At 49.7% G+C, this 14,785-nt stretch overlaps 1 protein-coding gene across 2 annotated transcripts in view; it reads right to left on the bottom strand.

Moving 5' to 3' along the window:
* Window positions 1-14,785, bottom strand: part of GRIN1 (glutamate ionotropic receptor NMDA type subunit 1) — a 121,813-nt gene that overhangs the window by 85,502 nt on the left and 21,526 nt on the right. The gene's annotated exons all lie outside the window — the stretch shown is intronic.

Here is a 14,785-nt window from a genome sequence, read left to right as displayed (position 1 = left end):
TGTCACTGTTATGGAGGTGTTGTGGATGTCACTGTTATGGAGGCATTGTGGATGGCACTGTTATGGAGGCATTGTGGATGACACTGTTATGGAGGTGTTGTGGATGGTATTGTTATGGAGGTGTTGTGGATGTCACTGTTAAACAGGGAAATGTGGATGTCACTGTTATACAGGGAATTGTGGATGTCACTGTTATGGAGGTGTTGTGGATGTCACTGTTATGGAGGCATTGTGGATGGCACTGTTATGGAGGTGTTGTGGATGTCACTGTTATACAGGGCATTGTGGATGTCAATGTTATGGAGGTGTTGTGGATGTCACTGTTATGGAGGTGTTGTGGATGTCACTGTCATGGAGGCATTGTGGATGGTACTGTTATGTAAGTGTTGTGCATGTCACTGATATGGAGGCATTGTGTATGGCACTGTTATGGAGGTGTTGTGGATTGTATTGTTATATAGGGCATTGTGGATGGCACTGTTATGGAGGTGTTGTGGATGACACTGTTATGGAGGTGTTGTGGATGGTATTGTTATGGAGGTGTTGTGGATGTCACTGTTATACAGGGAATTGTGGATGTCACTGTTATGGAGGTGTTGTGGATGTCACTGTTATGGAGGCATTGTGGATGGCACTGTTATGGAGGCATTGTGGATGACACTGTTATGGAGGTGTTGTGGATGGTATTGTTATGGAGGTGTTGTGGATGTCACTGTTAAACAGGGAAATGTGGATGTCACTGTTATACAGGGAATTGTGGATGTCACTGTTATGGAGGTGTTGTGGATGTCACTGTTATGGAGGCATTGTGGATGGCACTGTTATGGAGGTGTTGTGGATGTCACTGTTATACAGGGCATTGTGGATGTCAATGTTATGGAGGTGTTGTGGATGTCACTGTTATGGAGGTGTTGTGGATGTCACTGTCATGGAGGCATTGTGGATGGTATTGTTATGGGAGCATTGTGTATGTCACTGTTATGGAGGCACTGTAAATGTTACTGTTATGGAGGTATTGCTCTGTATCTCCTATATAGGACAATATAGGTATCCCCTATACAGGATAATTAAGATCATTCTTTCTTTTTTTTCTGTATTTCTTATTGATTGCACAGAACAATATCCACAAATAAATCCACGTGTAATATATATAGTCAGTGGACACTACTGCTCCCTACAGAGTCGGGTGCTACCACCTTCTGAAGCGGATGCAGCCACCTTTAGAATTGGGTGCTTCCCAGTCCAGAGCCCGGTGCTGCCACCTCTAGAGCCAGGTACAGTCACCTCAAGCACTGATGCTGCCACCTCCAGAACCAGATGAAGCCAGCTCAAGAACGGGATGCTGCCACCTCCAGGACTGGGTGCTGCCACCTCTAGAACCGGGTGCTGCCACCTCCAGAGCCCGGTGTTGCCACCTCCAAAACCAGGTACTGCCACCTTCAGAGTTGGGTGCTGCCACCTCCAGAACCAGGTGCTGCCACCTTCAGAGCTGGGCACTGTCACCTCCAGAACCAGATGCAATCACCTCCAGAACTGGGTGCTGCCACCTCCAGAGCTGGGTGTTGCCACATCCAGAACCAGGTGCTGCCACCTTCAGAGCTGGGTGCTGCCACCTTCAGAACCAAGTACTGCGCCTATAGACCTGGGTGCTGCTTACTCCAGAACCAGGTGTTGTCACCTCTAGGACCGGGTGCTGTCACCTCCAGAACACGATGCAGCCACTTGCAGAACCATGTGTTGTCACCTCCAGGACCCGGTGCTGTCACCTCCAGAACTGGGTGTTGTCACCGCCAGGACCGGGTGCTGTCACCTCCAGGAGCAGATGCTTAAAAACACTTTTCTGGAACCTCTGCTGCCTCTACATGACATCAGTTTATTTCTGGGGGAGATCGGAAATATGACATCTTTCCCATTTACTGTGGGGGAGGACTGAGAGCGCAGTGTTCTGCTGCTTCTATGTGCAATTGTCACGATGCCGGCTGGCAGGTAGTGGACCCTCTGTGCCAGAGAGGGATGGCGTGGACCGTGCTAGTGGACCGGTTCTAAGCCACTACTGGTTTTCACCAGAGCCCGCCGCAAAGCGGGATGGTCTTGCTGCGGCGGTAGTGACCAGGTCGTATCCACTAGCAACGGCTCACCTCTCTGGCTGCTGAAGATAGGCGCGGTACAAGGGAGTAGGCAGAAGCAAGGTCGGACGTAGCAGAAGGTCGGGGCAGGCAGCAAGGATCGTAGTCAGGGGCAACGGCAGAAGGTCTGGAAACACTGGCAAAGAACACACAAGGAACGCTTTCACTGGCACTAAGGCAACAAGATCCGGCGAGGGAGTGAAGGGGAAGTGAGGTGATATAGGGAAGTGCACAGGTGTAAACACTAATTGGAACCACTGCGCCAATCAGCGGCGCAGTGGCCCTTTAAATCGCAGAGACCCGGCGCGCGCGCGCCCTAGGGAGCGGGGCCGCGCGCGCCGGGAGAGAACAGACGGGGAGCGGGTCAGGTAGGGGAGCCGGGGTGCGCATCGCGAGCGGGCGCTACCCGCATCGCGAATCGCATCCCGGCTGGCAGCAGGATCGCAGCGCCCCGGGTCAGAGGACGTGACCGGAGCGCTGCAGCGGAGGGAGTGAAGCGAGCGCTCCGGGGAGGAGCGGGGACCCGGAGCGCTCGGCGTAACAGTACCCCCCCCCTTGGGTCTCCCCCTCTTCTTGGAGCCTGAGAACCTGAGGAGCAGACTTTTGTCAAGGATGTTGTCCTCAGGTTCCCAGGATCTCTCTTCAGGACCACAACCCTCCCAGTCTACCAAAAAAAAATTTTTCCCTCTGACCTTTTTGGCAGCCAAAATTTCCTTGACCGAGAAGACGTCCGAGGAGCCGGAAACAGGAGTGGGAGGAACAGATTTGGGAGAAAAACGGTTGAGGATGAGTGGTTTGAGAAGAGAGACGTGAAAGGCATTAGGGATACGAAGAGAAGGAGGAAGAAGAAGTTTATAAGAGACAGGATTAATTTGACACAAAACTTTGAAAGGACCAAGATAGCGTGGTCCCAACTTGTAACTAGGGACACGGAAGCGGACATATTTAGCGGAGAGCCATACCTTGTCTCCAGGGGAAAAAACGGGGGGAGCTCTTCTTTTCTTATCCGCGAACCTCTTCATGCGTGAAGAAGCCTGTAAGAGAGAATTTTGGGTCTCTCTCCATATAATGGAAAGGTCACGAGAAATTTCATCCACAGCGGGCAGACCAGAGGGTAAGGGGGTAGGGAGGGGGGGAAGAGGGTGACGGCCGTACACCACGAAAAACGGGGATTTGGAGGAAGATTCAGAGACCCTGAAGTTATACGAGAATTCGGCCCATGGAAGGAGATCTGCCCAGTCATCCTGGCGGGAGGAAACAAAATGTCGCAAATAATCACCCAGGATCTGGTTAATTCTTTCTACTTGTCCATTGGACTGGGGATGATATGCAGAGGAAAAATTTAATTTAATCTTGAGTTGTTTACAGAGAGCTCTCCAGAATTTAGACACGAATTGGACCCCTCTATCCGAGACAATCTGCGTAGGCAACCCGTGAAGACGAAAAATGTGTACAAAAAATTGTTTAGCCAACTGAGGCGCAGAAGGAAGACCAGGAAGAGGGATGAAATGTGCCATTTTGGAGAATCGATCAACGACCACCCAAATAACGGTGTTGCCACGGGAAGGGGGTAAATCAGTAATAAAATCCATACCAATCAGAGACCAAGGCTGTTCGGGGACAGGCAGAGGATGAAGAAAACCAGCGGGCTTCTGGCGGGGAGTCTTATCCCGGGCACAGATAGTGCAGGCTCGCACAAAGTCCCCAACATCCGTCTCCAGAGTCGGCCACCAATAGAAGCGGGAGATGAGTTGCACAGATTTCTTGATGCCCGCATGACCTGCGAGATGGGAGGAGTGACCCCATTTGAGGATTCCGAGGCGTTGGCGTGGAGAAACAAAGGTCTTTCCTGGAGGAGTCTGCCTGATGGAGGCAGGAGAAGTGGAGATCAGGCAGTCAGGTGGAATGATGTGTTGCGGAGGGAGATCAACTTCTGAGGCATCCGAGGAACGAGAGAGGGCATCGGCCCTAATGTTCTTATCGGCAGGACGAAAGTGAATCTCAAAATTAAATCGGGCAAAGAACAGAGACCACCGGGCCTGGCGAGGATTCAGCCGTTGGGCCGACTGGAGGTAGGAGAGGTTCTTGTGGTCGGTGTAGATGATAACAGGAAATCTTGATCCCTCCAGCAGATGCCTCCATTCCTCAAGTGCTAATTTAATGGCTAGAAGCTCTCGATCCCCGATGGAGTAGTTCCTCTCCGCTGGAGAGAAGGTCCTAGAGAAAAAACCACAAGTGACAGCATGCCCGGAGGAATTTTTTTGTAGAAGAACAGCTCCAGCTCCTACTGAGGAGGCATCAACCTCCAATAGGAAGGGTTTGGAAGGGTCAGGTCTGGAGAGCACGGGAGCCGAAGAAAAGGCAGACTTGAGTCGTTTAAAGGAGTCTTCTGCTTGAGGAGGCCAGGACTTGGGATCAGCATTTTTTTTGGTTAAAGCCACGATAGGAGCCACAATGGTAGAAAAATGTGGAATAAATTGCCTGTAATAATTGGCGAACCCCAAAAAGCGTTGGATAGCACGGAGTCCGGAGGGGCGTGGCCAATTTAAGACGGCAGAGAGTTTGTCAGGATCCATCTGTAGTCCCTGGCCAGAGACCAAATATCCTAGAAAAGGAAGAGATTGGCATTCAAACAGACATTTCTCAATTTTGGCATAGAGTTGGTTGTCACGAAGTCTCTGAAGAACCATACGGACATGCTGGCGGTGTTCTTCTAGATTGGCAGAAAAAATTAGGATATCGTCCAGATATACCACAACACAGGAGTATAACAGATCACGAAAAATTTCATTGACAAAGTCTTGGAAGACGGCAGGGGCATTGCACAGTCCAAAGGGCATGACCAGATATTCAAAGTGTCCATCTCTGGTGTTAAATGCCGTTTTCCACTCGTCCCCCTCTCTGATGCGGATGAGGTTATAGGCGCCTCTTAAGTCCAGTTTAGTGAAGATGTGGGCACCTTGGAGGCGATCAAAGAGTTCAGAGATGAGGGGTAAGGGGTAGCGGTTCTTAACCGTGATTTTATTAAGACCGCGGTAGTCAATGCAAGGACGTAGGGAGCCATCTTTTTTGGACACGAAGAAAAATCCGGCTCCGGCAGGAGAGGAAGATTTACGGATAAAGCCCTTTTTTAGATTCTCCTGGACGTATTCGGACATGGCAAGAGTCTCTGGGGCAGAGAGAGGATAAATTCTGCCCCGGGGTGGAGTAGTACCCGGGAGGAGGTCGATAGGGCAATCATAAGGCCTGTGAGGAGGTAGAGTCTCAGCTTGCTTTTTGCAGAAAACATCCGCGAAGTCCATATAGGCCTTAGGGAGACCGGTTACTGGAGGAACCACAGAGTTACGGCAAGGGTTACTGGGAACCGGTTTTAGACAGTTCTTGGAACAAGAGGACCCCCAACTCTTGATCTCCCCAGTGGACCAATCCAGGGTTGGGGAATGAAGTTGAAGCCAGGGTAGTCCAAGGAGAATCTCCGAGGTGCAATTGGGGAGGACCAAAAGTTCAATCCTCTCATGATGAGATCCGATGCTCATAAGAAGGGGCTCCGTGCGGAAACGTATGGTACAGTCCAATCTTTCATTATTTACACAATTGATGTAGAGGGGTCTGGCGAGACTGGTCACTGGGATGTTGAACCTGTTGACGAGAGAGGCCAAAATAAAATTTCCTGCAGATCCAGAGTCCAAGAAGGCCACTGTAGAGAAGGAGAAGGCAGAAGCAGACATCCGCACAGGCACAGTAAGACGTGGAGAAGCAGAGTAGACATCAAGGACTGTGTCACCTTTGTGCGGAGTCAGCGTACGTCTTTCCAGGCGAGGAGGACGGATAGGACAATCCCTCAGGAAGTGTTCGGTACTAGCACAGTACAGGCAGAGGTTCTCCATACGGCGTCGTGTCCTCTCTTGAGGTGTCAGGCGAGACCGGTCGACCTGCATAGCCTCCACGGCGGGAGGCACAGGAACAGATTGCAGGGGACCAGAGGAGAGAGGAGCCGAGGAGACGAAACGCCTCGTGCGAACAGAGTCCATATCTTGGCGGAGTTCCTGACGCCTTTCAGAAAAACGCATGTCAATGCGAGTGGCTAGGTGAATAAGTTCATGTAGATTAGCAGGAATTTCTCGTGCGGCCAGAACATCTTTAATGTTGCTGGATAGGCCTTTTTTGAAGGTCGCGCAGAGGGCCTCATTATTCCAGGACAGTTCTGAAGCAAGTGTACGGAATTGTACGGCATACTCGCCAACGGAAGAATTACCCTGGACCAGGTTCAACAGGGCAGTCTCAGCAGAAGAGGCTCGGGCAGGTTCCTCAAAGACACTTCGGATTTCCGAGAAGAAGGAGTGTACAGAGGCAGTGACGGGGTCATTGCGGTCCCAGAGCGGTGTGGCCCATGACAGGGCTTTTCCGGACAGAAGACTGACTACAAAAGCCACCTTAGACCTTTCAGTGGGAAACAGGTCCGACATCATCTCCAGATGCAGGGAACATTGGGAAAGAAAGCCACGGCAAAACTTAGAGTCCCCATCAAATTTATCCGGCAAGGATAAACGTATCCCAGGAGCGGCCACTCGCTGCGGAGGAGGTGCAGGAGCTGGCGGAGGAGATGACTGCTGGAGCTGTGGTAGCAACTGTTGTAGCAAAACGGTCAGTTGAGACAGCTGTTGGCCTTGTTGCGCTATCTGTTGTGACTGCTGGGCGACCACCGTGGTGAGGTCAGCGACAACTGGCAGAGGAACTTCAGCGGGATCCATGGCCGGATCTACTGTCACGATGCCGGCTGGCAGGTAGTGGACCCTCTGTGCCAGAGAGGGATGGCGTGGACCGTGCTAGTGGACCGGTTCTAAGCCACTACTGGTTTTCACCAGAGCCCGCCGCAAAGCGGGATGGTCTTGCTGCGGCGGTAGTGACCAGGTCGTATCCACTAGCAACGGCTCACCTCTCTGGCTGCTGAAGATAGGCGCGGTACAAGGGAGTAGGCAGAAGCAAGGTCGGACGTAGCAGAAGGTCGGGGCAGGCAGCAAGGATCGTAGTCAGGGGCAACGGCAGAAGGTCTGGAAACACTGGCAAAGAACACACAAGGAACGCTTTCACTGGCACTAAGGCAACAAGATCCGGCGAGGGAGTGAAGGGGAAGTGAGGTGATATAGGGAAGTGCACAGGTGTAAACACTAATTGGAACCACTGCGCCAATCAGCGGCGCAGTGGCCCTTTAAATCGCAGAGACCCGGCGCGCGCGCGCCCTAGGGAGCGGGGCCGCGCGCGCCGGGAGAGAACAGACGGGGAGCGGGTCAGGTAGGGGAGCCGGGGTGCGCATCGCGAGCGGGCGCTACCCGCATCGCGAATCGCATCCCGGCTGGCAGCAGGATCGCAGCGCCCCGGGTCAGAGGACGTGACCGGAGCGCTGCAGCGGAGGGAGTGAAGCGAGCGCTCCGGGGAGGAGCGGGGACCCGGAGCGCTCGGCGTAACAGCAATAAGTTTGGACAGATGGATTCCAGGACCTCAATTTATTTCTACACAGCAAAAATAACATGTCAGCTTCCTGGTGAAAAACTGAATCATGGGTCCACCTGACGTGCCCTTGTATGTGGTAAAGGGGTTTCCTGGCCTTCATGGGCACCAGATCCTTGGTGCATCAGCAAGATTTACAGTAGTATAATAGCTGTCCTGTGGCTTTGGACTGTCCCGGGCAGCTTGGTAGCACAGGGTGGTGGGCCCACCAGAATTCTACAGTTGAATTAATTATGTGTGTATTATAATGTAAGATAATATATTTTCTTAAATTAATTCTATTATTGTTTTACATGTGATTGTACCTTTAATTGAGAGCAGTGAACCCCATGTGACCCTGCCTGCCAATGGAAGCATATAAAGTCTCCCCTGTATAGTGTGGTTCACCCTAGTGTGGCTCCTGAGCAACAGCTTAGCTCAGGTGTGCTGTGTGTCGTGTGCTCTGAGGAGAGGCCTAGCTCAAATCTAATCTCTCAACTTATCATCCTTGCAAGGTTTACTCGCAAGGAGGAAATTCATGCCCCTACTGACAGGACCTTAGCAACCAGGATTCAATCTTCCGTCTCACAAGTCAGTATTAATCTCTTTGGTGCAAGCACCTCAAGTCCCAGCAAGGCAACAGGGCTCCCAAGGGGGTTATGCTGCACTCTCTTACCTAAAGCCAGTTGTATGTGTATTACCATCTGCACCTGCTCATTAAAGAAAGTTATCTGTAATCTGACATCGGTGAGTACATTTACTCCCCGTGTCTGGCCCAGGAGAAGCTGTCTCCAAACTCGGACCGTGTATAGCATAACGGTGCCCTGGCGTCACAAAGTGATCAGGTATTCTTACTTACACCCTGTGGACACCACAGTAGTACCCCCTATAATATTGCTTAGAAGATTCCATTACTGGGCGGCTGCAGCCTCCCCCTCCTCCAACAAGCACTACTGCTCCTCCCTCACAGAATAAGTCTCAAATGCCCACTGGGAGACAGATACTGCAGCAGCATCCCCCTCCTCTCTCACCGTATAAGTCTCAGAAACCACTGAGGAAAGGACAATGCAGCAGCATCCCCATCCTTTCTCATAGCATGAGTTTCAGAAGCCCACTAGGGGACAGATACTGCAGCCTCTGCCTCCACCCTCACAGCATAATTCTCAGACACCCACTGGGGGATGGACACTGCAGCAGCATCCCCCTCTTCCCTACGTTCTACAGTGGGGCAAAAAAGTATTTAGTCAGCCACCAATTGTGCAAGTTCTCCCACCCTCAACTATGAGAGGCATAATGAGAAAAAAAAATCCATAAAATCACATTGTCTGATTTTTAAAGAATTTATTAGCAAATTATGGTGGAAAACAAGTATTTGGTCACCTACAAACAAGATTCCTGGCTCTCACAGACCTGTAACTTCTTCTTTAAGAATCTCCTCTGTCCTCCACTCATTACCTGTATTAACCCCTTAAGGACCCGGGGTTTTTCCGTTTTTGCATTTTCGTTTTTTCTTCCTTACCTTTAAAAAATCATAACTCTTTCAATCTTTCACCTAAAAATCCATATGATGGCTTATTTTTTGCGCCACAAATTCTACTTTGTAATGACGTCAGTCATTTTACCCAAAAATCTACGGCAAAACGGAAAAAAAAATCAATGCGAGACAAAATTGAAAAAAAAACGCCTTTTTGTAACTTTTTGGGGCTTCCGTTTATTCTGTAGGTCCATACGGTTAAAATGATACCCTACTTATGTAGGTTTAATTTTGTCATACTTCTGGAAAAAATCAAAACTACATGCAGGAAAATTTATACGTTTAAAATTGTCATCTTCTGACCCCTATAACTTTTTTATTTTTCCGCCTATGGGGTGGTATGAGGGCTCATTTTTTGCGCCGTGATCTGAAGTTTTTAGCGGTACCATTTTTGCATTGATAGGAATTATTGATCGCTTTTTATTCATTTTTTCATGATATAAAAAGTTACCAAAAATGCACTATTTTGGACTTTGGAATTTTTTTGCGCGTACGCCATTGACCGTGCGGTTTAATTAATTATATATTTATATAATTCGGACATTTTGAGCAGTCATTCGGCGATCGGACAGCGAGGAGGCAGGTAGGGACCCTCCTGCTGTCCTGTAAGCTGTTCGGGATGCCGCCATTTCACCGCGGCTATCCCGAACAGCTCCCTGAGCTAACCGGCATGGTTTCACTTTCATTTTAGACACGGCGTTCAACTTTGAACACCGCGTCTAAAGGGTTAATAGCGCGCGGCAGTGCCATCAATGCCGCGCGCAATTAGCCATGGGTCCCGGCGTTATAGATCGGGAGCGGACTCAGGGCGTACAGGTACGCCCTGGGTCCTTAACAGGTTAATGGCATCTGTTTGAACTTGTTATCAGTATAAAAGACACCTGTCCACAACCTCAAACAGTCACACTCCAAACTCCACTATGGCCAAGACCAAAGAGTTGTCGAAGGACACCAGAAACAAAATTTTAGACCTGCATCAGCCTGGGAAGGCTGGGAAGAAATCAACAGTGGGTGCAATTATTAGAAAATGGAAGACATACAAGACCACTGACAATCTCCCTCGATCTGGAACTCCACGAAAGATCTCACCCTATGGTGTCAAAATGATCACAAGAACGGTGAGCAAAAATCCCAGAACCACACGGGGGGACCTAATGAATGACCTGCAGAGAGGTGGGACCAAAGTAACAAAGGATACCATCAGTAACACACTACACCGCCAGGGACTCAAATCATGCAGTGCCAGACGTGTCCCCCTGCTTAAGCCAGTACATGTCCGGGCCCATCTGAAGTTTACTAGAGAGCATTTGGATGATCCAGAAGAGGATTGGTAGAACATCATATGGTCAGATGAAACCAAAGTAGAACTTTTTGGTAAAAACTCAACTCGTCGTGTATGGAGGAGAAAGAATGTTGAGTTGCATCCAAAGAACACCATAACTACTGTGAAGCATAAGGATGGAAACATCATGTTTTGGGGCTGTTTTTTTGCTAAGGGACCAGGACGACTGATCCGTGTAAAGGAAAGAATGAATAGGGCCATGTATTGTGAGATTTTGATTGAAAACCTCCTTCTATCAGCAAGGGCATTGAAGTTGAAACGTGTCTGGGTCTTTCAGCATGACAATGATCCAAAACACACTGCCCAGGCAACGAAGGAGTGGCTTCGTAAGAAGCATTTCAAGGTCCTGGAGTGACCTAGCCAGTCTCCAGATCTCAACCCCATGGAAAACCTTTGGAGGGAGTTGAAAGTCCGTGTTGCTCAGTGACAGCCCCAAAACATCACTGCTCTAGAGGAGATCTGCATGGAGGAATGGGCCAATATACCAGCAACAGTGTGTGAAAAACTTGTGAAGACTTACAGAAAACATTTGATTTCTGTCATTGCCAAAAAAAGGGTATATAACAAAGTATTGAGATGAACTTTTGTTATTGACCAAATAATTATTATCCACCATACTTTGCAAATAGATTCTTTAAAAATCAGACAATGTGATTTTATGGATTTTTTTTCTCATTATGTCTCTCATAGTTGAGGTATACCTATGATTAAAATTACAGCCTCTCATCTTTATAAGGGGGAGAACTTGCACAATTGGTGGCTGACTAAATACTTTTTTGCCCCACTGTATTTACTGTTTCATACACTAGATGGATTTTTGTGGGGGCTTCTGAACATTTCCAGAGATCTTAGAGGGTGTGGACAAGATCAGCTATCAAAATTTGGCTACGGGCTGGAGGGTGATCCACTACTGAGGGTTTCAGGCTGAGCATCCACCCTTGAGCCCCATTTCTTGCCAGGGTTGGAAAGAAGCGCCCACCCAGATCACAATTGGGAAGCACATCCTCCCAGTTCTCTAGTGTATCTGCTCCATTCTGAGACCTAGAAAGCATGTATATGCTTTTCTTCACTCTATATCCTCTCCCCAGGCATGTATAAAGGGCGTTCCCTTCTGGGGTTATATATATATATATATATATATATATATATATATATATATATATAATGATACCCTCTCTAGAAGAACCCGCACTATTTCTCAGCTGAACATCCCACTTATTAGTTGTCATGGAAACCAAGTGCTTAGAACAATCTGTGCGTCTTCTAAAAGGAAATTATAGATTATATTAGTTGACGGGTATTTATTTATAACGTAACCCGGCCCTACATATTATAATGCTTCTACTCCTGTCCCAAACAGTGACCCTTCTACATGCCAATTGGGAAGGTAGAAACATAGCGCCCCCCTCCTAATAAGCCCAGGTCCTTCCTTCACTACATCGAGCCAGAAGCGATAATATGTTACATGCCCATATACATTGCAAAAAATCAGGCAAAGCAGACGACTGTCTAAAGCAATGTCCCCCAACCAGGGTGCCTCCAGCTGTTGTAGAACTACAACTCCCAGCAGCTGTTTCCCACCCAGAATGAACATACCCCCCCAGGGATAATAAAAACCTCCCATGAGTTCCTCTTTTGACCCAAGTCCCTTTTTGGTCCTTAAATGTCCTGCTTTAGACCTGAGAAATTAATACACAGCTTTATCTATTGTTGTGAAGGGAGCCAAATTGTAATACCACGCACAACCTGAGGACAGGGGTGGTGCTGTTTTTGGAAGAAAATAGCTCTGTTTTGCTATTCCTGGAAAACCTCTTTAACCCCTTAAGGACGAAGCCCATGTTGACCTTAAGGACCAGGCCAATTTTCATTTTGCACTTTTGTTTTTCCCCCCTCCCTTTCTAAAAATGATAATGCTTTCAATTTTCCACCTACAGACCCATATAAGGGCTTGTTTTTTGCGTCACTAATTGTACTTTGTAATTACATCAATCATTTAAGAAGAAAATCTACGGTAAAACCAAAAAATATATATTTGTGGGGTGAAATTGAAAAAAATACTGCCATTTTGTAACTTTTGGGGACTTCCGTTTCTGCAAAGTGCAATTTTCTGTAAAATTAACACCTTATCTTTATTCTATAGGTCCATACGGTAACAAGGATACCCAATTTATATAGGTTTTATTTTATTTTTAAAATATTATTGTCACGATTCGGCTTACAGGTAGTGGATCCTCTGTGTCAGCGAGGGATTGGCGTGGACCGTGCTGGTGGACCGGTTCTAAGAGGCTACTGGTGTTCACCAGAGCCCGCCGCAAAGCGGGATGGTCTTGCTGCGGCAGTAGCAACCAGGTCGTATCCACTAGCAACGGCTCAACCTCGCTGACTGCTGAGAAGGCGTGGGACAGAAGGACTAGGCAGAGGCAAGGTCAGACGTAGCAGAAGGTCGGGGCAGGCGGCAAGGTTCGTAGTCAAGATGGATAGCAGGAGTTCAGGTAACACAGGCTTTGGACAACACTAAACGCTTTCACTGGCACAAGGCAACAAGATCCGGCAAGGGAGTGCAGGGGAAGTGATGTGATATAGCCAGGAAGCAGGTGGAAGCCAATTAGGCTAATTGGGCCAGGCACCAATCATTGGTGCACTGGCCCTTTAAGTCTCAGAGAGCTGGCGCGCGCGCGCCCTAGAGAGCGGAGCCGCGCGCGCCAGCACATGACAGCAGGGGACCGGGACGGGTAAGTGACTTGGGATGCGATTCGCGAGCGGGCGCGTCCCGCTGTGCGAATCGCATCCCCGACGGCCATGTCAGTGCAGCGCTCCCGGTCAGCGGGACCGACCGGGGCGCTGCAGGGAGAGAGACGCCGTGAGCGCTCCGGGGAGGAGCAGGGACCCGGAGCGCTCGGCGTAACAGTACCCCCCCCCCCTTAGGTCTCCCCCTTTTTTTGTCCGACAACTGCTTTACCTGGGACGAGGACACCGGGAAAGAATGGAGGGTTTCCTCAACGGCAGGCAGTACAGCAGGAGTGGGAATGGGGAGGGAGGGCAGAGGGTGAAGCTTGGCACGGGGCAGGGTGATACCAGGACGGGGGCCATGAGGAGGCACTGAGGCTTGCCTGACGGGACTGGGAGGGGGGGAGAGGCATTTCTTGTGGCAAGCAGAGTCCCAGTTCTTGATCTCCCCGGTGGTCCAGTCAAGGGTGGGAGAATGAAGCTGGAGCCATGGCAGACCGAGGAGGACCTCAGAGGTGCAGTTGGGAAGGACGAAAAATTCAATCCTTAAGTGGTGGGGTCCAATGCACATTAAGAGGGGTTTTGTGCGGTAACGCACGGTGCAATCCAATCTAACTCCGTTGACCGCGGAAATGTAGAGCGGCTTGACGAGACGGGTCACCGGGATGCAGAACTTATTCACCAAAGACTCCAAAATGAAATTCCCAGAGGCACCAGAGTCCAAGCAGGCCACGGCTGAGAGGGAGGAATTGGCTGAAGGAGAAATCCGCACGGGCACCGTGAGACGTGGAGAAGCAGACTTTGAACCAAGAGACGCCACACCCACGTGAGCTGGGTGCGTGCGTGCGTTTCCCAGACGTGGAGGACGAATAGGGCAATCCACCAAGAAATGCTCGGTACTGGCACAGTACAGACAAAGATTTTCTTCCCTACGGCGATTCCTCTCTTCCTGGGTCAGGCGAGACCGATCCACTTGCATGGCCTCCTCGGCGGGAGGCCCAGGCGTAGATTGCAAAGGATGCTGTGGGAGAGGTGCCCAGAGATCTAAGTCTTTTTCCTGGCGGAGCTCCTGATGTCTCTCAGAAAAACGCATGTCAATGCGGGTGGCCAAATGGATAAGTTCTTGCAGGTTGGCAGGAATCTCTCGTGCGGCCAGCACATCCTTGATGCTACTGGATAGGCCTTTTTTAAAGGTCGCGCAGAGAGCCTCGTTATTCCATGATAATTCGGAAGCAAGAGTACGAAATTGGATGGCGTACTCGCCCACTGAAGAATTACCCTGGACCAGGTTCAGCAGGGCAGTCTCGGCAGAAGAAGCTCGGGCTGGTTCCTCGAAGACACTACGGACTTCAGCGAAGAAGGACTGGACTGTGGCTGTGGCAGGATCATTGCGGTCCCAGAGCGGTGTGGCCCAAGACAAGGCCTTTCCTGAAAGAAGGCTCACTACGAACGCCACCTTAGACCGTTCTGTAGGAAACAAGTCCGACAACATCTCCATATGCAGGGAACATTGAGACAGAAATCCACGGCAGAGTCTAGAGTCCCCATCAAATTTGTCCGGCAGGGACA

This window comes from Hyla sarda, chromosome 9, assembly GCF_029499605.1.
Source record: "Hyla sarda isolate aHylSar1 chromosome 9, aHylSar1.hap1, whole genome shotgun sequence".
Classification (NCBI taxonomy): Eukaryota; Metazoa; Chordata; class Amphibia; order Anura; family Hylidae; genus Hyla; species Hyla sarda.
Note: the sequence above shows the minus strand (reverse complement) of the source record. Positions and strands in the feature narration are given on the sequence as shown.